The 27,012-nt window shown below is 41.0% G+C and overlaps 2 protein-coding genes and 1 long non-coding RNA gene across 16 annotated transcripts in view; 2 read left to right on the top strand and 1 right to left on the bottom strand.

The window, feature by feature from the left end:
• The window catches only part of LOC307226175 (uncharacterized protein), a 244,021-nt gene that overhangs the window by 187,655 nt on the left and 29,354 nt on the right, over positions 1–27,012 (top strand). The gene's annotated exons all lie outside the window — the stretch shown is intronic.
• Positions 1–27,012, top strand: part of KALRN (kalirin RhoGEF kinase) — a 492,818-nt gene that overhangs the window by 37,876 nt on the left and 427,930 nt on the right. The window lies entirely within an intron of this gene.
• On the bottom strand, positions 921–19,050 carry LOC307200983. The gene is made up of 3 exons (XR_013832483.1): positions 18,627–19,050; positions 9,047–9,180; positions 921–1,309 (listed from the first exon to the last, which is right to left on the bottom strand). It is a non-coding gene; the product is annotated as an uncharacterized lncRNA (long non-coding RNA).

Here is a 27,012-nt window from a genome sequence, read left to right on the forward strand (position 1 = left end):
GTTCAAAAACCGAAGTACCACTGTACTGGGAAATGCTGGGAAATAACCAGGGATATTTTACATGTGTTGTCAAGGTAACAAGCAACCTCCTCTGAGAATGAGTAATAGTTCTAAATCTGTGATTTTCTTTTAGAAAAGTGGTGTCTAAAATAGTTTAAATAAGGTCAGCTGGGATCCTATAGGCTTCTCAAGTTACCTGAGCCATACTGCGCCAAATGCTGTAGAATCTGCATCTCAACTGATGGCAGTCTTGTCACTATATTGCTGTAAAATTCTGAACGCCGCTTACCTCCACTTGCATACTGCCTGAGTAAAGTGCCTGTTGCCAGTCTCATTCCATGCAATCATTCAGAGACATAAGGGCAGACTCGCCTCTGTGGGCAGGTGGGTACTTCGGGATCACAGCAGTCTTTATTTAATAGGTTATTTTTTAATGACATACAAACAGCTCTTTCCTAGTACAGTAGGGTCCAGTGCAGAGTTTGGGGCTGCTGGCTGTAGTCAGAGGTAAAAAGTAAGTCAAAACAAGAAACTCTGAAGGCATTTTGTAGCTTGGATGGAGTTGATTTTCATCCTCAGTGAAATCAAAAGTATGCTGATACATAGATCTGCAACACTTCTTTTGCTGAAGTTCCAGAGCTTCAGCCTCTTTCTTGAGCTCTCCAGGCAAAGGAGTCAAATTTCATGAGCCAGACAGAAGGGAGCAAGCCATTAGGACCAATCCCTATATTTCCTCACTGTTCTGAAGAATGAGATAAGAGTGGCAAGCATGTACATAAAATGTGTTTCCCTCATTACCAAGGGGAAATAGCTTATACTTGTAATATTAATTATAGCAAAATCATTTTGGAAATATGCCAGTACCTCATTCAGTTAATTATACCTCTGGAAACCAGAAGGTATTTTCATCTACTCTTTCTGCAGAAAGTTGATTGAGCTATTGCCTAATGTTTTGAGGTTCATGTTGGAAATCTGAGGTGAGATACCCATGTAGAGGAAGTTGCCCCCAGTTCCAGTCACCAGAAGCAGCTTAAGGTCCAAACTAGTTTAAAGCTGCAGAAGATAAGGCTTCAGTAATACAGTTCTGGATGTAGATTCACAGCTTGTAGGCTTTGCAAATACATATAGAGATATATAAAGGTACAAAGTATTTCTGTTGCTCTAGCAATTCAAGATGTTATACAGACTCCAACTCACACTTACTCACTGACCTCAGACAGACTGACGACTAATGAGCTGACATGCCACTATTACTTATATATTCAGCACTGGGCTGATACCATAACATTTGGCTTGGCTGACCTTGTACCTGTTGGAGATAATAATAATAATAATAATAATAATAATAATTTGTATACCACCCTTCTTCTGAATACTACAGGGTGGTTCACAACATAAAAATACAAAATGAGAAAACAACATACATAATGAAATAAAAAGAGAAACAAACCAATAATCACCTACCCACAAACACATTTAAAATACCATTGAATATTAAATCAGCCAAAGACCTGGTTATAGTCAAACATTATAGAGAAAACTTCATGGGGTGATTTGTGCTCATGAAGGAAGTTAACCCCTTCTCCATGTCCAGTTACTCCAACACCTTTTCTTCTGTTTTGTTTGTGATATTGGCTTCCATTTGATGGCATATGTACCTGTATCAGGTGGTACCTTTGTAAGTACCAGGTGAGAGCATTTGTGGAGGCAGTGGTAGTGGCATCCCACTGTTATGCATAAAGAGGGTATTGTGTTGTGCCATGAGCAGGAATGGGATTATGTTACAAAAAATCCTTGGCAAACGTTACCATCTCCTCAGTGCCCAATGGATGCCCTGCAGTGTGAGATTATGTATCAAAGAGATTATTAGGTTTATCTGCTGACTGGTAAAGATTGTAGTCCAGCTATGTTTTAACAAGGAGACATGATTTGAGAGCATGTTATAAAAAAGTTTCTCTATGTATCTAACAGGCAGCTGTGTTAAAAGCTAGGATAATGATATCCTGTAGACTTCCAGACTGCAGTGCAAGTAATTCAGCCTCCCATGTCATTACTTTCTTTCTGGAAAGTGAAATATGGATGTCCCCTTTACAGCAGATCATGCACAGCAGCCTGAAGCCTTTTTACACTTCAGAGAGAGAGAGAGAGAGAGAGAGCCAATTGCAGCTAATCTATTTTTTCCAAGTTATTTTGGGGAATTGGATTTTACAACCCGGTTTGAACTGGAAATAGATAGTGCAGGCATATTGGACGGGTGGTATTGTAGCTCTGAGTTGGCCGTGCCAGGTGGTGGAGGTTATATGATTCCAGATGCTTTCTTGGAAACATGCAGTGTTAAGTATGAACCTCCACCACCTGGCACGGCCTGAATAACATTCCAGCCAATATTAGGCACTGTGTCAAACAATTTCCAACTTCATCCTGTTGTTCTTTAAGTACATTAATATTAGTGGTTTTCATGCAAAATGTTCTCTCTCTCTCTCTCTCTCTCTGTGTGTGTATAAAGAATGAATATGAACATAAGAAGCTACATAATACTAAATCAGTCTGTTAGTCCTTCCAGCTTAGTACTGTTGCTTCCAGTATTTCAGGCATGGGTCTCTCCCACCCAGCCCTATCTAAAGATGCAAAGCAGGTGCTCTACTGCTGAGCCACAGACCTAACCCCAAAACTTCAAAAGATCCTTTGCTGCCCCTCTGAAATAATTGCTATCATGAATTAAGAAGACCTATAGACTCTTTGTTTTTAAACTTTATTTCTCTTTTAAGCATCCATAATGAGTAAGAGACTAAAAGGTGAAATACATTCACTTCTGTATTACGGGAGACTTCAGAATCAGCAGACCTTTCCCCAGTTTACTTCAAAAATGATCATGGTCCCTTAAAGATCCCTTTAAGTGTTCATGAAACCTCAAAGGTAGGCAGAAAGAATGCTTGTGCCAAAGAAACCCTGATCATTCACCCATCCAGCAAAGTAAGGGGAAGAGCATAAAATCCCTTACATTTGCTTGAGGACAGAGGAATCAAACTCACCCAGTTTCCCTCTCAGTTATTTTTTCCTTTGAGCAAGGACGACAGGGTAGTAGCTGCTGTGGGGTGTGGGGTGCAAGCAGAATCAAGGAGGTGGGGCTGCTTTAGGTGGGCTGCACCCACCTTGCTTCTCCCACTCACTACTTTTTGCAGAGACTACAAAGTGACTATCCATGTACTCGTATAAGATTCAGGGTAGTTTTACATGATCATGATCTGACATGGATTGGTGCCAGCATACGGAAATCTAGATGGATCAAAGCCATGTCAATCATGTGTCTGGAGGGAAACGGAGGAGTGGAGAGCATTCAAAATGCAAAGTTCTGGTACAAACTGGCATCACCTCTGCTTCAGACTGGACAGTCTGAGCCGGATAATTACTCTTCTACTCCTACATGTGGCTTTTCAGCTCTATGGGAAAGGAAACTGGCTCCCTGAATTTAATGCACCACACTCAAGAAGAAATTACTGCCATCATAAATCTTTTACACCTGAACATTAGACCGAAGCATTAGAGGCAAATGTGAAGCCAACAAATGTATTCAGGAATACACCAGAACCAAAAAGAGAGTGTTATTCTGCAAGCCCATGAAGACAAAGGCTTTTTAGGCTTTGGGGCTGAGAGAAACATAGCAATGCACTAATTGCTAAGCACTGTTTATCTAAGTTAAATAGACACAGGGTTGTGCAGTTCCTTATGGCCAGTTCAGATGTTGATGACTGAGGGAATAGCCTGGGTATCATGAGGGGCAGCCCCATTGCAGATAAGAAATTCCATATGATCTGCACAATTTGCCTCATACCTGTGAATCTCTTACCCCCAAAAAAGAAGCGGAAGGAATATAGAAATTGGGTGAAATATGTGTATATCCATACATATGAACAAGTGACTCTCTATGGGTAGCTGTAGCTTCTAGTTGTGTACTCAGACAGTGCTAGTACAAGACGTTGCACAAATATCCTTTTTGAAGCAAGGTGACCAGAGCTGTACACTGTATTCCAAGCGTGTTTTCACCATAGATTTGTATAATGGCATTATGATATCGGCAGTTTTATTTTCAATTCCTTTCTTAATGATCTCTAGCATGGAATTTGTCTGCAGCTGCCGCACAAGATGGTATGCAGCCATTGTGCCTCCTCCTTCATTCCTCCGCTGGTCTGTTCATTTACCTCGCTCCCTCCTATCTGTTGGCGAGGGATGAAAGTAGGTAAAAGGGTCAAGGCAGCAGGAGAGGTAGGGCAGCTCCATCCTCACTTTAGAACTTTCCAGGGATGATCTCCAGGGCTACATATCTCTGATTTTTGCATATCTGAATTTTAATTTCCAGTCTCAGTGGTGGGTTCTGAGACACATTTTATTCCAGAATTCTCTTACTTCTAATGCAGAAGTATTTATAACTGTGTGCGAGAAAGAGTGTCTGAGACAGCTGTATGCTGTCTGGCCTCTTAAGTTGATGACTCTAGGACTAAGTAGAAATTATATTCCCTTATCAGTGTCAATTTCCAGATGCAGTCTGAATGCAAAAGCTTACATGTCTGGCCTTCACTGATTGAAGCAAAACAAAACCCAGCCTTTCACTTCTTGTTTCAGCTCCCTTGACACAGACATGTAATGAACAGGCCTAGGAGCTACAGTATATTTTTCTGGGTCATCAGACACATTATATTATTGTTCTTTATGCACAGAACACAGTATCTTTCATCCTTCCACGCATGCTTTATAATTTGTTATTCCCTTTTTTTTTAAAAAAAAAAAAAGAATTTCTTTTAAGTAGAATGACTTTTAACACCTGATCAGGACATGTGTGAAATAACATTGTGGTGTTGGATTCCACACATGTAATCAAAGAGCAAGATTGTGAAAGTGGTGTGGTGTGGTGTGTGTGTGTGTTCTGAGCTCCATGTAGTAAATGATTTGAAAATATGTATATTCCAGTAGTTCTTCATAGGAGGTCAAGTGACTTGTCTGATTTTGATACCATTATTGGTACTGATTTTGCTGTGGTTTTTATCTTCTTCTATCTGTGTGATGATTCTCAAAGACTGGGAATCTTTGATTTTAATTCAAGGTGAGCTAATATTTCCAATAAATAAATACCTAAATATTGTGAGGATGTCCCAACATCTTTCTATCTACAGCTGCTCCTCTCTCCATCTTGAGCAGGCTCTGGTAGCAGATCATTTTGACATTACAACCAAATGAGTCACACAGCCAATTCTGAAGTAGTCAGTGTATTCTTTTTTCAAAACTCAGCTTCCCCTCTTCCTTTTTATACATTGCAAAAAACAAAACCAAAGAAAATCCTACCCTAAAATATCTGGATGTCATTCAACATGAGCAGATATTCTAAAAATATAACTGGGTAGAACAAGCTTATAATGGAAAAAGAGAAGCAATCACCACAGAGCCATACCTGTGGTCAGCCTCCCAGCTAGCTAAACTTAGAAAATCATACTTGTCTGAGGAAAACAATAGATGATGAAATAGCAAACTATCTGTCATTTTAATTTATTTGTTTTAGAATGTGGCTTTTATAATTGAGTTACAGCTTATTTAGAAATTGATGCCAGTTATTGCATTGTATAAGGAGTGGGTTTCTTACCGCCACTGTCACTAGAAGCACTTCCTTCTCCAAAATGCAGCCTTGCTCTTGTCTCCAATTCAAACCATTCCAGAGAGTTTTCAGTGTTGTGTATAAGTCTGTGCATGGTACAGCTGTCATAATCTTGCTGTTTGAGCAGAAATTTATGGTGAAACAAGACAGATACGTGGGATCTTGGGTTATGAAGCTGACAGATAGGCTGTCATGTCAGATAGCAGTTTGCCTGAGATAAAGCGGTGTTTTATTTTTGTATTTGCCAGAAGTGCAAAGTTCAGAGGTGAAATGTTTGAGGACTGAAATGACATCTGCAGGGCCTGATTCTGATACTACAGGGCCTGGAGCAGATCTGACCTCTGAGTACATTATCTGGGGCGGGGAATTACTAAAGAAAGCAAAGCCTTATATACTGACCTGTTTAATCTACCTGCTGGTACAATCCTGATCCCTTAAATTCACTAGGAATTTTACTTCAGTGGAACGCTTTCTTATATCAGAGTACTGCGCAGCTTGTGTGTGAAAGTGTTGATTTAAGGTAAGAGATTGGTTTATTTTTGTGGGGACTGGCACAGCTAGATTATTTAGTAAAATTATCTTCGTTTGGACTGGGCTCTAGTCCACTAATGTTTAGGCTGCAGTTAATCTGTTAGACTGGAGTGTCACAAGAATTCTGTGAATGTCGTTATGCTTGGGTTTGCCGTAAAAGACCAAACACCAACCTAGCTGAAGTCATATTTCTAGAATACACTGTCCTAATGATATATCAGATAAGGTGTCAAAATGGTCTGCTCTTATTCTATGGAGACCACTAGAATCTTGTCCTTTGTATTCCTATGTGTGGATGTAAATGAACTTAAGTCCTGATTTGCAGCTGATAGTCTGACCACTTTAATGCAGTATCATAGAAAGTGTGGCTGATGCCAATTACACAGCAGCTATGGGTGCTGTTTTTGGGGGACAGGAGGCGGGCAGGTGTGGAGGATTCCCTGGTCCTGAATGGGGTAACTGTGCCCCTGAAGGACCAGGTGCGCAGCCTGGGAGTCATTTTGGACTCACAGCTGCCCATGGAGGCACAGGTCAAATGTGTCCAGGGCAGCTGGTACGTAGGCTGGTACATAGGCTGAGACCCTACCTGCCTGCAGACTGTCTCGCCAGAGTGGTGCATGCTCTGGTTATCTCCCGCTTGGACTACTGCAATGCACTCTACGTGGGGCTACCTTTGAAGGTGACTCGGAAACTACAACTAATCCAGAATGCGGCAGCTAGACTGGTGACTGGGGGTGGCCGCCGAGACCATATAACACCGGTCTTGAAAGACCTACATTGGCTCCCAGTATGTTTCCGGGCACAATTCAAAGTGTTGGTGCTGACCTTTAAAGCCCTAAACGGCCTCGGTCCAGTATACCTGAAGGAGCGTCTCCACCCCCATCATTCTGCCCGGACGCTGAGGTCCAGCGCCGAGGGCCTTCTGGCGGTTCCCTCATTGCGAGAAGTAAAGCTACAGGGAACCAGGCAGAGGGCCTTCTTGGTAGTGGCGCCCGCCCTGTGGAACGCCCTTCCAGCAGATGTCAAAGCGATAAACAACTACCTGACATTCAGAAGACATCTTAAGGCAGCCCTGTTCAGGGAAGTTTTTAATGTGTGATATTTTATTGTATTTTTGCTTTCTATGGAAGCCGCCCAGAGTGGCTGGGGAGGCCCAGCCAGATGGGCGGGGTATAAATAATAAATTATTATTATTATTATTATTCATCTTACAGATGTGGGATTTTACCAAGAATGCTTTTGTTTCAGTAATTCTATAGGCTTATGGCTTTGTTATTTAAGAACCAGTGTACCACTAGAAGCAGCTTCTTGCTATAATATTACTTTTGGTGGTTTGCTCACCTTTATTACAGGTGAGGTTTACAATACCACTGGCAATCATGATCTGGAAAATCAATGATGGATAGTGAGATTTGGAACTGCCCCTTCAAATGACTAACTCGAACCATTGCACAGATATACACATTACTTTAGGGTGTGTGTATGTGGAAAGCATAATTGGTATGGTATTATTACTTTATTTCCATGTTTTGAGAAAAATGGGGTGTATGCCTCCTTAGGAATTTATAATTTATATAATCTATCATATCATTCTTCAGCTGCTATTACCAGTTTGTGTTCTTTTGCTAAGTTGGAACAGATTAACAAGTGTTGGAATGGAAAGACCGTATAATTTTCATTGGAAGTGGCAGATAAGCCTTGTTAACTCTAATTTTATTATTTGCTTTATATTTCCATACTGTTGCATTAGCAAGATCAGAGTTTCAGATGTGAAAGCTGAATTATGGCTGGCTGACTGTCTAGTCAGATTTTTTTGGCTATTCTGGATCTGTAGTCAGAAAGTTCTACTTCTGCATAAAGTCAGTAAAATTGCAGAAATGTGTAACATCTGCATAAGTTAATCCTGACATTATGAAGTCTGAGGGGTAAGAAATACATTTAAAGACTATTCTGTTTTCTGATTATGAGCTTTTAACCGTATTTTAAACACTTGCTTTTTTATTGATTTTCTTGTATGCCGCATTGGAAGCAATTCTACCTTGTCACTTCTCAGCTTGCCCCATCCTCTGCTGGGAGAATGCCACTGTAACTGCTGTTCCCTTGCCCCTGCTGCCCACCCCTGAGAGTACCAGAATCAAGTTGCATTATCCCATTCTGTTCCTTTGCTACCACAGATTAGGATATTCTGAGGAGTCTTGCTTGTGCCTACCCTTCAAGTGATAAAGTTCATAACTGAAACACAGTGTGGTCAACGGGGCATACTTCTCCTGTCTGGAGAATGCCTGGAGTTTGTTTTGGTGCACCTTTATCATTAGAAACATTTAGTTTCTGAATCCATCAAAGTGAAGCTAAGCTCTTCAGTTCCCATTGATTGCTTACCACCTTCCAAGAGTGGGCTTTGGAGGCTGCCTGGGGTAAAGTGTTTTGTTCTGATCTTTGTGAAAGTTAATTTCCTCTTTAGATGATGTTTCCCATAGCGTTCTCAACCGTTTACTTTTATTTGTCTTTTAATTTTTCATCAGAGTTGTTGACAGACAAACACAGGTTTTGTTCAACATCAGTTTTTTGCTCCACCATTGTGCCTCTTAAAGGCCTACCTACCAGAAAAGTTGCAGAGCACACTGCACCCCTGTGACTAAGTCCTAAAGGAGTTGCTAATATATTAATGTATGCTACCACCAGTTCGTAAAAGAAATAGCTCAGTAAATACCACCCTTCATACCCACATGTTGAAGACCAGTTTCCTGGTTCAAAATTTTCTTCCATGTAAATGCCTGTAGATTCAGGCTGTCTTCCCCACATGCTGTGCAGCTTAGGCGCAGGAATGATTATGACATTATATATGAAAACAACACACTTGAACTTTCTTACCAAATAAGGCTGTGGTAGCAAGACTGAAGTCAGTTTCCTCTGGCTATCTCATCCCTGGTTTTCATTAGCATTCGATTCAATAATCAGATGATAGAGGTAATGGCCCAGCTGAGGAACATGTAGCTCCTTTAGTACTAAAAATTACAATGAATGCCCATGCCAAAGGGCTGTAGTTACTTTGCACATTTTACTTATACTTTACATATTTTATGTGGCAAAACTTGCATATTCATTTCCTGTAAATGGTAAATTTTAATTCATGGTTGGTGGAAATATCAAACCTAGATGTGGAAGTCACCTTCGAGTACAGTACTAAGCTTTTACAGAAATGTGAAATGGTATTTGAAATCATATACAATGGATTCCCCCCTTTCCAATTTCTGAGCATGTAACTCATATTGTCATCATTGCATTTATAAAATTAAACTCCAACTACAATGAGTCCTAAAGATGTATGTATTTTTCTTTTAAATAAAAGCTTGGATTTCAACAATTTTAAAATGACTTTATATAGGTAAGACCTGCTGCAACAAAATCTTGCAGTGTTGACTGTCGCTGTTCAGGATTATAGCCACTCCATTCCATCTTCCCACTCAGTTTTCTATTCCCTACTCCTAATATTCAGTCACAATTTCTTAACTACTAAAGATACCCACTCGTGAGGGTTTTTGTCTAAAATATTTTGGTACTTCTGCACAAGTGTCTGCAAGGGTAGGCAAATGGGCACTTGCCCCACTGGAATCCTAAATGCATGGACCCCACACTTTACTGGATGAAAAGTTGCTTGTTCTGAATGAATGATGCTGCTTTTGCAAATTTTGCAAGATTTGGAAACCCTAGAATGCAGTGAAAATATAAGGCTGCTAGAGAGAGAAAGCAAAGAAGCAGATCTATTTCAAAAAGCAGAAGACATCTTGTGAGCCCCAGTCACATATTGAAGCTAGTGCTTCATTAGGCATCATTGCACCCAATGAGTCTGCCTTAAAAGCGAGGGACAAGGGCATGAGAACCTCCCAACAGAAAATACGAAGGCAGGTACCAGTACTGTACAATTTGAAGGACAAGGAGAGCTGAACATGGTGAACTACATATCAAAAGTGAATCCAGATGTGTTAAAATTTCAGCTGCTTACACAATACTGGACCCCTGCAGCAAGTTATGACTTAAGGTATGCTTGTATGGGTCCAAGAGCATTTCTGCATGCATGGCTTTCTAAATATTCTCCTTGGTTACCATACCCTGCTGTTTTGAAAGGACCTGTATATCATTAATACATTTTATTTCTCCAGCTAGTTGTAAAAGGGTTACAAGGCACATTCGTTACCAATGTTTGTACCAAGTACAAGGACTTCAGTGAAGCTACAAGAAAGTGCTCAAAAAGTGGATGGCACATTGGTTCACATTCATATACTTCTAACTTCCTTTCTGTCATGAACCATGCTTATCTAACATCTGGAAGCATTAGTCAACAATACTTTGCTACCAGTAAATCAGCTGTTCTCCAAACTGTGACTTGGGTCTTCTTATGTACCCTTTTTTCTTTAGTGTTTTGAACAGATAGAAAAGCAGAGTCAGATTCTCTTTGAAGAGTCACAGATGTTCCCAACTTCTTGCTTGTGTGATTTCACTGGCAAGACCACATATGCCTCCCTCGAACCACAGGCTCTGTTCATTCACAGGGAAGAATAAATGGGTGCATTAGAGATTTGAACATCTGCAACCCCCACAAGTTCATCAGCTCATCTGCACACAGCCTATGTGTGCATGTGTATTGTTATTACATATTAGAAGTATATATTGCCTTTCTTGCATGGCCTGGGACTCTGCAAAAAGTCACATTACCACTTCCCCTGTCGACCCATTCAGTCTATCCTGTTTGGTCATGTAAAGAGGCCTATAGTTGCTTCTGAGTGGTGTCTGTAGTTACTGAGGCAACTTTCCTTTTGTATGCGTTTTGCTTCAATGGGGCCCACATCAGGCATCATTCTTCCTTATTCACATTCTGCATTTTTGGCAAGCCCTGAGCTCTCATTGGCTCCAGCCTCCCAGTTGCTTTATAAAAAGGACCATGAAAAGGATGCTAGTTGGCTGTTCAGCAACTTCTGTTTTGAGCTCCTTGGTTATGCTTCCAGTTGACTTCCTTATTCTGTTCTTTTTGCCCAGCTCTGCCTGGACTCCCCTTGAACCCTGCTTAATTTGCTTGCCTGTTACTAGCTTTGTTTGCCTTCAGATCTCCACTGGTTTGCCCAAGTCACAATGTGACCGCTGTCTGTCGCCCCAGTTATGATGTCTGGATCAAGCTTAGAAGAGAGTGCAGATTGTAGAATGCCCATGCCTGTCACCAGTGCATAGAGACAGGTTCATGCACCATTTATGTATAAGGTCCACAGTCCAAGCTCTGCTATCTCTACTCAAGAATGATTTTAGAGAGCAGGTTGGGGACAGGCCTTGCTCTGAAGACCTTGAAGGGCTGTCCAGAGTAAAGTCCTGTACTAGATGTTCTGACAGTGTATGACAGCTTCACATAGTCCCTGATCCATTCCTTTTTTTCATTCCCAGGCAGCTCATTACAGTATATCTGTTTGTTCTGCACCCATCAGCAAATTAACTAATTTGTCAATTCCCAGGGGGAGGAGTGTTATCCATAATTCTTGTTCTTTCCCAGAAGAAGCTGGTACTGTAAACTGAGCATTCGTCTTTCTGGAGGGGGCATGCTAGACTGGGTGGAATTAAATTTATACTTTAGCTGAAGGGAACAGGATAGGGTTGAAAGCAAAGGGCACCCAAATCCCTGCAGTGTATGTAGTTAGCAGCTGGCTTATCACAGTATCATATGTGAGCTTCATTGTTAGCCCCTGTGCAGTTCAATGTAACATACAGTACCTCTTGTTTCATGAAGCACATCCATTGCCAGCAAGTAACACATTTGTACTTAATACTGGAGCTTACCACACTCAAGAGAGTTGGAAGGGATCAGTAGTTCAGTCCTCTTCTTTTTTTCATGCAGATGGTCAGACACCCATACCTGTTGCTCACACATTTTAATCTATGCAATTCAGACAACTGGATTGCACCCTGCCAACCCTACCAGAGAACCATTTGCATTATACTGAGCCAGACCACTGGTCTATTTAGCCCAGTGTTGTACATTCTGGCAATAGCTCTCCAGGGTTTCAGACAGGATATTTCCCCCAGCCGTACCTGGAGGCATCACTGGTGGAACCTGGGACCTTCTTCATGCAAGGAAGATGCTCTACCATAGAGCTACAGTCCTTCCCTACCCTGCACCTGCTTAGGAGTGCTTTCATCTCCAATTTTTCCATGGGTTCCATTGCACTAAAAATATATGTTGGAGCTGATCCCTGCTACTTATGTAAAGATACATGCTTTACATAGGAGCTTGGGTGCCTTCCCCGTGGGGTTTCTCAGTGGAGCCACTGGTCCCACCCACCATCAAGCCAAGCTATGTTGCAGAAAAGTCGTGATGAAAACAAGTTGATAAGAACTGTAATAAAAAGCAGTCCTAGACAATGGGCTTCAAAGGGATTTTTGTGGCTGGTGGTGAAGACAGTGAAATATAAAGGTGGCTTTGCCAGCTGTAATTGAGCTTTGCAGAAATACCAGGTAGAAGGCCACTCTGAGAATGGCATATAGGGAAGGACACCAGATCTTTATTACTCCCAAAAATGCTGGGATTTTAGAGCTCATCTGAATACCTAAGCTTGAATCAATAGGAGAGGGACGATATATCCCATCCTCCTGTTGCTTAAACTGTACGAGCAGTTGAGGAAGTCCTTGGAGAGCATCCTCCACCCCTATCCACAAATCTCTCATCTTAAGCAAGAATTTCAGTCACCTAGAAGTGTGCTTGTCCTTACCCCACCTTGGCTGATTGTATTTTTAATGGGGCCCCCAGCCAAGCAGAATATCAGACCTGAAGCTGTGAATGTGTAGGGATTTTTTGTTCTCTCTGAGGGGATAGTAAGGTAAAGGTAAAGAAACCAGAGGCCTTTCTCTTGGGCATTGTTGGTCAGAGCGTGCAAAAGAAGGATCAAACCTTTTTTATGTATGCTACAACAGCAGCAAGGATACTCATCGCTAAAAGCTGGAAAACTCAAGAATTACCCACACTGGAAGAATGGCAGATGCAACTGATAGACTATATGGAGTTGGCGGAGATGACTGGCAGAATCCGAGACCTGGGAGAAGAACTGGTGGAGGAAGACTGGAAGAAATTTAAGGACTATCTACAAAAATATTGCAAATTGTATGAATGTTAAGAAAGATGTAAGATTAGCAAAAACATGGCTTCAACAAACTAGTTATAAAGAATATAAATTTAAATTTAATTGGAAGACGAAAAGATAAATTTTGGATAAGTAACATTTTATGATTAAGTTTCAATAAGAGTATGTTAAATCCCAAAATTTGAGATATAAATATTGGAAAATTATATTATATGAATTAAACCAAGTTAATAATTTGCTGGTAAAATTTATGAGTTTAGAAAGCAGGAACAAGGGTTGTGAGGAAGTCCAAAGATGAATATGAAATGTGGATATTGGAAAAGATTGTGTTATTATCTATGTATTTTATTGTTAAACTAAAATTTAATAAATATTATATATATAAAAAAAGTAAGGTAAAGGTAAAGGGACCCCTGAGCATTAGGTCCAGTCGTGACCGACTCTGGGGTTGCGGTGCTCATCTCGCTTTATTGGCTGAGGGAGCCGGTGTACAGCTTCTGGGTCATGTGGCCAGCATGACAAAGCCGCTTCTGGTGAACCAGAGCAACGCACGGAAACGCCGTTTACCTTCCCGCCGGAGTGGTACCTATTTATCTACTTGCACTTTGATGTGCTTTCGAACTGGTAGGTTGGCAGGAGCAGGGACCAAGCAACGAGAGCTCACCCCGTTGCGGGGATTCGAACCGCTGACCTTCTAATTGGCAAGTCCTAGGCTCTGTGGTTTAACCCACAGTGCCACCCGTGTCCCATTGAGGGGAAAGTAGAGATTATTTAATAAATTGTGGGTATGGAACCAGTTCTCTCTATCTGATCTTCAAGATTTTCTCCAAGTCACACCCCATCCCAAGCTCTCCCCATCATTGCTCTGCCCACTTTTGCATCTGGACCTGCCAATCACTGGCATGTTGCCCCCAGAAGATTACCCAGAAGTGAATGGGGCCCCTGGCAAAATGGAGTGTCATCTGGCTGGAGAAGATTGGCAAGTCGCCAAACATTCGCAGCTTTGGAAACACATTGAAACTACCAGACTGTGAACCAAGTGCCAAAAAGCAATTGAGTTATAAAACTTTAAAGTTAAAGTAGCCGTCACAGATGGAGTGGATATCAAAAAGTAATTTGAAATTAAAATGGTAAATGGGAATGACACTGTGCAAAATTTTACAAATTCTGAGGCTGCCATTTTGATTGACTCAGTCCAATTTGCTTATGCTGTCTAGTGAGGCTGAAGGTATTAATATCTGTGGTGTAGATTGCTTAGGCTGAATTCAAGCTGAACCATGCTGAAAGCATGATATTTGGAAACTTTCAAATTATGCATGGTTTTTAACTTCTGCAGTAGTTTGAATAGGGTTGTGCTAGAATGTGATGTCATTCTGTGATCACCCAAGCTGTGGATGATTAAACTTAACTTTACACTTCTCCCCTGGTACATGATTTCATATCCAGTGCTTTAATGTAGAAATATGCACTAGGAGTTTTAATGAGTCTGGGGGTAAAGGCTGCAGTTTGCGAATGAGAGTAAAAAAGTCCATGTGGCAGCACACGGTAGTTACAAAACAAATACATGGCATGTTAATGACACAAATTTAACTTAATCCATGATGGGTGTTGGTGCAAATTCAGATTGGTCTTGGTCTTGGCTATCAGCTGTTAGCTGTGCTGGAAATAGTATCGGCCTGAGCAGAAAGCTCTAAAAATTTGCTGGCAGAAAAGAGGCTTCCAAAATGGGGAGGGAGAAAAGCAGGCTTTGAATTCTTCACTGCCAGTGGATTGTCTCAGTTCATGCCATGATTTCTCTCAAAATATGCTGGCATAAAGAACTTCTGAAAGTTCCGACAAATGATCTGTTAAGGTCTCTGAAAATTCATGGGCAATGAAACATTCAAATGAAGGCAAAGATTGATCTGCAGCTGAGAAACAGAATTCTACTTTCTGCCCAACTTGAGCAGAATCTTTCTATTGCTAAGATGTGCTTGATTGGCCAGAAATGAGGATGGACTCATATGTTACAAGGAAGTAATTATGACAGCAGAAGCACACATGACTTGTTCATCTTGTTTCCCAACCAAGGAGAAACACATGAGTTCAAATGTTTGTGCTCTTTCTTTGCATGTCACCCAGAAAGCCTGAAAAGGCGTGCAAAATCAAGCTACTGCTTCTCCTGCTGCTTCCTTGTAACGTATTTCTGTATACAAATGTTAGAAAAAGGGAAAGCAAATATCTTTGTCTGTGGTGCCGGATCATGAGCCAGTATCGACTCTTTATGAAGACAACATTTTTGAAGGGATGCCTGGAAATATGCTGCTCTAAACTATTTCTTGAAGAGCTTGTGGGTAGAGTCTGGAAGGCTGGTGGAAGGAGCTTAGGAAGCAGCTCTGGTTTTTGAGGCATTGGCCTTTGCTTCCTTTTAATGTGGTCCTGGAGTGGGATTCAGGAACCTTAGTTTATCTAGGCATTTGCACTAAGTTCACGTAATTACACATTATGTAATAATTATATGCATGGGGAGTATGTACTTGGAAGTGGCTGTTTTCTAAAGCTATCACACCTCAAGTGACTTTATGGAACTTTATGCTACTTATAAGCTTCATCTCTTCATCAAAGAAGCTTAGGCCAATGTGTGCCAGAATCCTAGAGCACAACCAAAATCAAAGCCAGGGATAGACCACATCAAAATAACCAATGGTTGGCAGGAGTTGTACGATTGCTTCAGATGTTAGATGTCTGAGAAAAGAACTGTGTGGTAGGAGCAGCCCTGTCTTCCTGACATAGACATCATCTGCTCTGCTCCTGGCTCTGATCTGGGGGCAGAGCGGGCAGGTGCCTCCAGGAAAGGGTTGCCCAGAACAAACAGAGCTGCTGTTCACTAATGTAAGGGAGGAGGACAACTCCATCAGAACCCCTTCTGTGACAATTCCTATTGCCATCAAGCCAGCAGTTAGAGAGGAAAAACAATGGTATGTTAGGAGCATCCCTGCTCTCCTGGCCTGGACATTATCCCTTGTTTCATACCCTCCAACATTTCTCTGATAAAAATAGGGATGTCCCATTCCATAATGATAATTTTACTGTTTATACTTCACACATCTTACTGGGTTGCCCCACCCACTCTGGGCAGCTTCCAACACATATAAAAACATAACAAAACATTAAAAAAAACCCCAAACACTTCCCTATACAGGATTGCCTTCAGACTGCTCAGGGGTCAAATAACTCCATACCCTCCAACATTTCTTCAATGAAAATTGAGACATCCTAAGGAAAGTGGGACATTCTAGGATCAAAATGGAAACCGGAATGGCTTCTCTAAATCACGGATGTCCAATTGGAGGGTCTGCTGTTTTGCTCTCAAATCTGATTGGGGTGGGGAAATCTTTTTCTGTGGAATTGTTGCTTTCCTAGAAAGCCAGAATCTTAGACAGAACTATGTGTTACAAGACCTATATCTTTTTTAAAAATGGTTCTTGATCTTGCTTCCCCCTGCCCTCCTTCTTCATGTTTAGTATCTTTTCTTATTGTAAACCTGAGGGCAGGGACTACCTTATGATTTGTTTCTGTAAGGTGCCATAGGAACCTTTTGAACTAAATGTTGCAATATAACTGCTGTTCAATATATATGTTATATTATGTACTCAGTAACTGGTTCACAAGTACAGGATATGTTGAATTGCTGGAATGTGTGTAAATCAAGCCAGGAAAAAGATAGCAAATGCTGCTTACAAATCATATGATTTTAGCTATTACACATCATTCACAAATTGCACTTTGCTCATTTTTTTTGTACATGGTTTGGATTTTGGAGTACAGAATTTAACATTAATCCTTTAGTGAAAGCCAGAAATCATTTGTAAAATCACAAGCAGGGACACCAGAAAGATGGTGGTGAAGGACAAAACTCCTCAGGCCAGGACCAGTAGGACCAGTCCAAACTACAATAGTTTTGACACAGCAGTCATCACTTTGTGAAGATACTGGCCATTTTCTGAAAAATGCATTTCAAGTGCCTAGTTGCCTATTGAGAAAAAGGCAATTGCACCGTGAACACATGTTTAAAGGTGCCTTTGGCATACTACGGGCTGATAATGTCCCATCAGGCAGTTTCTGGAGATTGGTCCTTTCAGTAGTTATTTTGCAAGAACGCATAAACAAGGCATGCATGCTGGGATTTGACATGTGTTTTTCATTTAAAAAATCCATATCCGTGTTTCTCAGGAATAGCTGACAGCTCCACAATGAAAATGGAAAATATTATTTTTGATGCAACGGTTATTGTTTTGCCTTTCTGCTAATGTACTATGCAAGGCTTTTGAGGTGACTTTGTGTCCCCAAAGAGCAATTGTTCTAGGAGAAGGATATCAATCCTAGCACGAGACTGACAAAACACAAGGTATATGGGAAATAAGACACTGTATATGTCAGTCAAGCTGGAAGCCTTTTACCTTTTAAAAATGTCCAGGATACACAGACTGGTTCCGATTCTGCTCCCAGTGGACATGAATGGGAATTTTGCCATTCAGTTTAACAAGAGGAGGAAATGGTCGTCACTAGCGAGGCAAATGTGCAAGCCAAGAATTACGTTGCAAAAGCCATTCTTTCTCTCTGGGTACATTTCGGATGTTCACCACAGGCTAAATGTGATACATTACTTAGAAATAAGGCATGCTGTAATTTATTTTGTTAAAAAAAGCTCACCATAACGTGCAGCTCGCCTGGAGAGCAGAGTATCTGTGTGAAAGTCCTGTTTTCTTCACCAGTGAATAATCAACACTATTTGCCACAGTTACAGTGGTACCTTGGATTAAAGACGCTTCAGGTTACATACGCTTCAGGTTACAGAGTCCGCTAACCCACAAATAGTACCTTGGGTTAAGAACTTTGCTTCAGGATGAGAACAGAAATCGTGCAGTGGCGGCGCAGCGGCAGCAGCGGGAGGCCCTATTAGCTAAAGTGGTGCTTCAGGTTAAGAACAGTTTCAGGTTAAGAACAGACCTCCAGAACGAATTAAGTTCTTAACCCGAGGTACCACTGTATGAGGTGTGGGAATAGGAATCAAGTTCAGAGGCAGTAGCTTTGATATTTTAATTTACCAATAGAACATGGGTCCTGTAGTAGAAGAGCCACTAAGCCACAGCTCAGTGGCAGAGCAGGACTGGGAAAGACGGCTGTCCAAAACTCTGATCAGCTGCTGCCAATCAGTGTGCAAACAATATGGGGCTAGAAAGACCCAGTCTCCTGGATTCTATATTCCTTTCACTAAAATTGGACCAGTTCTACTATTCCTGTATACATATCATCCACATTTTACAGATACAAATAGGAACACTCATACGTACATGGGATACCCCTGTTCTCACATGACAGATCACTGCCTGGAACCTGATGGCAAGTTTGTGCCTGGTTTCTAAGGCTTCATGTCTGTGCCAAGTTTTCCAGGCAAGGTCTTCTGAGCTCCTTTTCTAGATCTGCTTCAGTGTTCTAGAGATCTCTTTCATGGCTCTAGACTGCAAGGCTTCCCCCTTGACTTCCAAGCTGCATCGTCTCAGCTTTCCCCACAGATCTCCCTAAGGTGCCAGTATATCTCCATCCCAGTTTTAGTTTTTTTTTGTTGGTTTTTTCCCTCTCCCCAGACTCTCCAGCTGCAGACTCTGTCTTCTTCCTTTCACTTGCGTTCTCTCCTGTCTCCTTGGTAACCAACTGCATTCAGCTCCTCCCAGCAGACTACTCGCAGAATAAACTTCACTACAAGATACTGTATAGTATTCAAATGAACATCTAGTGTTCATTATTACGGTCATTAAGTTGAAAAAAGGCACTAATCTCAGAGGAATTCTAATGGCATTCTAATGTGCTTGATGTGTCCTTTCGATAAATGACTTTATTTAGGCTCCGCTCAGATGATGTGTCCACAGAAAAAGAAAGGGGGAGTAGATCATGTGGGCAGATCTTAGGGCCTAATTACATGAGAAGCTGAATGTACTGCTGCCAATTATGCTGGAGGTTTATGATTATTTAATATTAAGTAGGGGCCTCCCAGATTTGTATCTGTTCTGCTATGCATGGGGAATAAAGTTTTTCCTTCATAGTATCAGTATCCACAAAAATGCCCCCCATGCTACAAATAGTGATAGGGGGGAAAGCTCCAATTGGTGCAACCTAAGGTCATGTTGTTGTTGTTGTTGTTGTTGTTGTTGTTGTTGTTGTTGTTGTTAACATTTATATACTACCCTTCATCTGAGGTGGTTTACAACATAAGCATCTTGTGAAGATCTTTCACCTCAGTGCTCACTCATGTGAAGGGCCATATATAGAAACAAGATAGAAACTGAGCCGCCCCACTCTTAAAAAAAAACCTAGCCTGGCACTCCAAGCAGCTTCAGGTATTTCCCACAATGACTGAAAGTGATACCAGACAGCTAGGTATTTTCCACTATGACCCCAAAGAATACTATGTTGAGAACGCTATGGGAAATGTTATTTATTTTTATATATTTAAACAACTTATATACCACTTAACTACAAATAATACCTAAGCTCTAATAACAGTTTGACTCAGCACCAGTTTGAGAGCTGTGGTTAGCTGTTGCCCACTGTCAGGTAAACATTTTGGATGAGAGCTGGTTGTTTTTTTAATTTTTACCTGCTTATGACATTGCCATTTATATGCTTTGTTGTTATTGTTTTTGGTATGTGCAAATTAGCTGCTGTTCACTTTTATTCTTTTCCATCTTTGGAGGCAAGTTAATTCTTTCAGGTATTTCACCATGTATAGGACCACTGCAATCCAATAGCATCAGAACAAGTTACTTTACTAACTTATCAGAAAACAGTAATTTTATTGAGACTTCTGCTTCTGACAATGAACCTTAAGCCACCATGGTCCTTGACAATGCCACAGCAGAGCTTTGCATTTAGGAAAGCTGGTGCAGTACAGCTGGAATTCTTGGTGGGGGGGCAGCGGCAGTATATATGGAAAATGCCACTAAAAGAGAAACCTTTTTACAGCAATAAAAGGAATACAGTTAAGGGCAAATAGTTTACATCCTAAACAGAAACATTCAATAAGAAGGTGCAAAGATAGATATTTTTCTGCCGTGTTGGTTGACAATAGTCTGAACCACACTGCCACTCATGTTTGTGCTGTATGATGCAAAGATTCCTTCATAGACCAGAAATCAATAAGAGGACCAAAATTTGGTTTAAGTGTTTCCAGATAATGACAGAAGAGCAATACACTTGTATAATGATAAATCATTCTGTAATGTGACTGTAGTGAATAGATGCCACATAAGCTATAAATCATTGACCAGTTTCCACCCTGTACCTTGCAAACACATTCTTTCTTTGGAAACAGTTAATTTATTTCTGGTGTCATGCAGGCACTGGGTTCAGTCATGCACCTCACCCACACTGCCACTATGATAAACACATCTGAATGGAATTCCTCCTCTTGCCCTGGAAAAAATGTTAGTCAAACAGGCCCTGGAAGCAAACTATATTTGTTATGATTAGATTCACTGACAACAGTCTAGGCTTCCGTCAAGACAGCTGCAATGTGGTTATGGCAGTGGCAGATATAGTTACTATTTTATGGGATTCACCATTAATGAGTATTCCTTCAAGACAGCAAACCAATTTTAGCAATAAATATGTTAGTATATCTGACTGAACAAACACAAAACTCACATTTCTGAATGTCAGTCCTTATGTAGACAAAGCAAAACCATTTATGTACAGGAGGGGAAGTATCAGCAAGCTTATGGGAACCCCTAGATTTCAAGAACACTTTTTTTTTGGGGGGGGGCAGAAACTTGTAGGAGAGAAACTGCCCAAAAACAGAGCAGTGAGAACGTAGCATGCTTAGTGGGCAATGAATGTTATTCAGAATGGCAAAATATATTGAAGTAGCCATAAATTACCTCCTTGACCCCTGACTCCTGCTGTAAAACATTTGCAATATTTCCAAAAATGCCACCTTTGGCTTGAGTACCACTTTCTTCTGGAGGGAGCAGACTGACTGAGCATCCGTCATGGCTTATTGATGTAGAGGTAGAGGAACTTAGGGTGGGCAGATGAAAAAGAGGACAAGGTCTCCTATACATTGAATAGTTGTACAGAAGAGGGAATTTCAGTAGATGTAGCTTGCATGACATCCTGCACCAGCTGAATTTGCCTCATCTACACAGCTATTAAATACTGGCAATCTTCGTTTTGCATGTAGGTCATGTTGGGGAACCCCACATGCATTGGTGGGTCTGCGTAAAGCATTCTGCCCCACCCAACCCAACCCCTGTTCTGCCCTGCCCCCGCTCCATCTTTCTGTGGAATTTTAAGGTCACTTCCAGGTTTGGTGCTGTGTGTGCTTGCAAGATTGCTTATCAGATGGACTGTCTTTGCCTGTAGGTAGAAACCCTCTTGCGTTATTTTGCCACTGACCACACTAGGTGGCTTTCCTTCTGACTTCTTGCTTCTTAACAATTGTACATGTTACATAATTTCTGTAATATTGAGATTAAGGTTGCTTTTAATATTAGTAACAGCTCCCCTTTGTCCTTTTCTTCCTTTATTTGAAAACCAAACCACTTCTTTCCTGACTTACACCTATGTAAAATTTTGTCTCCTAATTTTCAAGTACAGTATACCGTATTGGCCTGAATATAAGCCTCACTTTTCCCCCAAATTCTGACTGAAAAGTTAAACTGTGGCTTAAATCCGCGACCTTACAAAAATGGGCTTTTACGATATCACTGCTGAAACAGACATACAGTAAAATGGAATGGGTTTGAGTGCCTGTGGAATTTTAAGGGAGTGGCTTATATTCGGATATTGTCTTTTTTTTCTTAACCCCCCCCCCCTGAATTTTAAAGGTGTGGCTTATATTTGGGTGCAGCTTATATTCGGGCCAATATGGTAGGTTGAAATTGGTTCCAGCACATTTAACTTCCCTTTATATCCATTTTCTAGCCGTCCAACTTGATAGTTTCTACTTCCTACCCTCCACCATCAAGTAAAGTCAATCTGCTTTTTTTTACAGTTTCACTTTGTTACAGTCATGTGTATGGAAAACTAATACCCAATCAAAGCAATGTGATCTCCAACTCTGAGGGAAGATTTGCTTTGCTTTTTTTAAGGCATGACTAGTTTCTTTTGTAAAGAGACTTTTGGAACCAGCTGTTCTGACCTTCTAGCTGAAGTGCAAGTATGTCCAAATGGACTTCCTCCAACGTCAAGTAGTCTTTCTCTCTTGGCTTTGCTTTCAATATTTCTAACTATTTTAAGTATTTTTGGTGTTGCATTACATAAGAATAGCAAAGCCTAGTCATGATAGGGGAGAAGAGGATTTCTAAGATTGATTTAGAAGACTAAACCAAAAGAATTAACATTCTCATGTGAGCCTAAATAAGCAATTGGGGTTACAAATAAATAGATCTAGGTTTGTATCCATATGATTAACCTTTAAACATCCCCAAGGCTTTCTGGCATAAATGTAGTATTGAAATAATATTCATAAATGACATTTTGGGACTTCTTGGATTGCCATAGAAGATGGCATGTTGGCTTGTTACACACTTCTTTTTTGTAGAGAAAATAAGTGTCCTCCAAGACAGGATCTTGCTTTGACAAGGGGTCTGACATTCCTATCCTTTTGCGAGTGTGCAGCATACTGAAGACCCTTTCTATGCAGATATCTGGGGAGATAATCATATGCAGATATCTGGGGAGCACACACAAGCATGTATCCATAACCTCTGTGATGGCCAATAATCTTGATGCTTTGTATATAGTACTCAATCTGAGCCCCTTCTGGCCTCCAGAGCCCTAGCCACTCTTCCCATTCTTCCCCCTTCCACTGTTTTCCCTGTTTTAAAAAAATTGGTTTTCCTTGTTTGTTGTAAACATCATTAAAAATACAACAAAGAGATACATTTTAAAAAAGAATGTATAGATTTTTATCAAGGTAGAAAAACATGGGCTGTAAACAAAGTGAGTAAACTGAGTAAACACAGATATGACCCAACCTCCTCCATTGTGACTGTAGGGCTGAGTATGAATACATTTGCTTACTAGTTAATGCTACTCAATGCTAATACTGGGCAAATATTATTAATTTCAATTTGCAAATGTGAAAAAGAGGGGAAAGTATACTTGCTCAAAGTACATTTTGCTTCATATATGCAGGGCTTTCCATGTGAGGGATTCAAAATGTTGAGTTCTTCTCTGTTAACGTTATTTGACATTTCACTTCAACCCCTCTGGCCTATACGTATGCATTTCAATCCCAACTACTCAATTTATGTTTACAGTAAAATCAACGGAAGCCAGAGTAGATTAATATTTGCATCCATTCCAATAATAGTCATAAATCATGCTAAAAGCAAAAACATGAAGGTGCTTGTGCTGCACATTTCTATGCTTTTCAAAGAGTGAACAGCCTAGCTCTACAAATTTGAGCTAGATTTTTCTTGTTTGAATGACTTTGGATCAGATCTGTATAGCAACTCAGATGCAGCAAAGTTTATCTTAATTCTGCTTTGATCAGGCAGTTCATCTACTTCAAGTTTGAAGCAAAGTGCTCTGCAAAATAACACAGGTCTTGGAATGTGAAGACATTCTCCTTAGTCCCTAATGTGGCATGCTGCACATCCTTAAAGTTATTTTCTTCCTTGCCATTAATCATGTTCCGGAAATCCACCCTCTTCACATAGAAAGCAGGTTCCAGACCTCTGCTGGGATCTTATGTTAAGTCCTATTTATACATGGCACAAATGATTTAGTGCCAATTTTGCAACATGTACAATGTACAAAGTTGGAAATTGTAATTAGAAGTAGTTCAGAGCTCAAGCCAGCCAGCTATGTTCCCTTCCAGAATACCCCGCTTTTCTGGTTTTCTTTTCCAATGTATATTCAGCGTGTCTTTTAATTTTTTTAAAAAATATTTTTTGTAGTTCTCCAAACTTAGAGACTACCCCAAGCCTGCCTTTTTTCAGTTACATATGTGTCTGCACTCACAATCTTGGTTCATTATTAGAGACAGAATCGTCTAGTAACTAGCCTATCACATCATAAACTCATCAAACATGGTTGCATGAGTACATCCTTTTCCTGTAGCCACTACTCTTCTCAACAGAGGTATGTGTGTTGAGAATGATTTTTTATATTACAAGGTGGTGAAAAGCAGATGAATGAGTGACTTGTGTTTCCATTTCTCATGCTTTGTTTGAATAATTAGCTCATTCATTTTACCTGTGGTCAAATCCATGAATTTAAAAATGTTTTTGGAACCTTTGCATCTCACTGTGAGAGTAGATGTTCAAGTACAGTACGTATCCCCTTTGAATGTTAAAATATCCATACAAACAGTGAAACCATTAGTAATTTGTGCACCTACTTTCTGCTGCATCTTGTAATTTGTGAATTTCTCTCTCTCTTTTTCTCCCCCCCTCCCCCCCTCTCTCTGACACCCACCCACACACACACCCCTCAAGTGGAGTGGCAATTTCTCATATCCCCCACAGCCATATCCCATAGTAGGTGTTTCAGAAATATCATCCAGATTAAATTAGCCAGTGCATCGTATGATGCTCAGCAGCAGCACTTAGTTGGTATAAACTGAACACTTCAAGTTAATGTAATAAAATAGCTATGAAGATGTGTGACTGAAAAATAATGCCTTTTGTTACAAGCTTTTTCCCAGGCAAATGCTTTGTGTCTCTTTGTTACCTTATATGCTTCATCTTCCATTCTTGCTGTAATACTTGTTTCCTAAGAATACAGAGTTGGTAGGCTGAAAACATTTAAGTTCAGTGGGTATCATCTGCCCTTGTCTAGTCCTTGTTTAATACTTCTAAATGATGAAACTGAAGTCCCAGTTCTACTGAATTTCAAGCTAAATGGAAAAAGGGGAACTGTTACTTCCGAGGATGTGGACAGGCTGCTTGGACAAGTGAAACCGACCACCTGTCTCCTTGAAGGTCCTGTGTGAGTGTCTGGAGGCAGTTGGAGGATGGATGGCGGCTAACAGATTGAGCTGGAATTCTGACAAGACAGAAGTACTGTTTCTGGGGGACAGGGGGTGGGCGGCTGTGGGGGACTCCCTGGTCCTGAATGGGGTAACTGTGCCTCTGTAGGACCAGATGCGCAGCCTGGGAGTCATTTTGGACTCAAAGCTGTCCATGGGAGGCGCAGGTCAATTCTGTGTCCCGGGCAGCTGTCTACCAGCTCCATCTGGTATGCAGGCTGAGACCCTACCTGCCCGTGGACTCTCTTGCCAGAGTGGTGCATGCTCTGGTTATCTCCTGCTTGGACTACTGCAATGTGCAGTACATGGGGCTACCTTTGAAGGTGACCCAGAAACTACAACTAATCCAGAATGTTGCAGCTAGACTGGTGAGTGGGAGTGGCCGCCGAAACCACATAACACCGGTCCTGAAAGACCTACATTGGCTCCCAGTACGTTTCTGGGCACAATTCAAAGTGTTGGGGCTGACCTTTAAAGCCCTAAACGGCCTCGTCCCAGTATACCTCAAGAAGTGTCTCCACCCCCATCGTTCTGCCCGGACACTGAGGTCCAGCTCCGAGGGCCTTCTGGCGGTTCCCTCACTGCGAGAAGCCAAGTTACAGGGAACCAGGCAGAGGGCCTTCTCAGTAGTGGCGCCCGCCCTGTGGAACGCCCTCCCATCAGATGTCAAAGAAGTAAACAACTATTGGACTTTTAGAAGACATCTGACGGCAGCCCTGTTTAGGGAAGCTTTTAATATTTGATGAATCAATGTATTTTAATCTTTTGTTGGAAGCCGCCCAGAGTGGCTGGGGAAACCCAGCCAGATGGGTGGGGTAGAAATAATATATTATTATTATTATTATTATTATTATTACCTCCTCTGTCACCTTACAACTATTTTTTAAAGCTCAGTTCTAGGGCCAGGATCCGCAGTGCTTCTGACATAGCTTGAGGGGCAGATCTCCTGCACTTAAATCCAGCACAGAGACAGTTGTTCCCTAAACCACATCCCCCATATGCTTGAACAGGTAGGGCAGAGGTTTTCCTTCTTTCTGTTTCTCCTCTCTTAGTAAATATTGAGAAGGCAGTACAAGAGGACAACGTATTGAGGTTCCCTCAAAATGCTCTACCATCTTCCAAGGTTTTGGAGAGGGTCAGTGGGCAGAGGAAAGCAATTTGTTTACCCCCTTTAGCTTGTTCATTTACCAACCACTATTTGCTACCTTTGATTGTTACAAAAACTAATGCAGCAGTTCTCCAGGTCTTCTTACAAAATTGCTTCCATGCTGCTGCACCATACATTATAGAATAGAGCAATTCATGTTTTTTGGGGGGTGGAACAGAAACCTTGAACGTTGATTCCACGTTCACTTTTTCTGATGACATACAGCTGAAAAGAAAGAATTCTTTCCATCTAGCCCCATACCTTCCTCATTTACTCTTTTCTAATTAGCATCAGATATGTGTCAGTAGTATTTAGAACAATTAATGCTTTAAAGATGGGAGTCACCACAACTTTTTTTCTATTGAGACCAAATTGAAAACATACATCATTTGTTCAGTTGCTAGTACAGTCAAGTTACTTGGTTTATTTACTTTTGTGTTGGTTGGTTACTGACTAAGATCATGGGGTCTAATTTTTCCATTCTATTACACAAATAGTTTTACAATCAAATTGAGCTGGTTCAGTTGGAATGCCTCAATATAAAAGTGATGTTATA

The sequence above is a fragment of the Podarcis cretensis genome, assembly GCF_951804945.1.
Source record: "Podarcis cretensis genome assembly, chromosome: 1".
Lineage (NCBI taxonomy): Eukaryota > Metazoa > Chordata > Lepidosauria > Squamata > Lacertidae > Podarcis > Podarcis cretensis.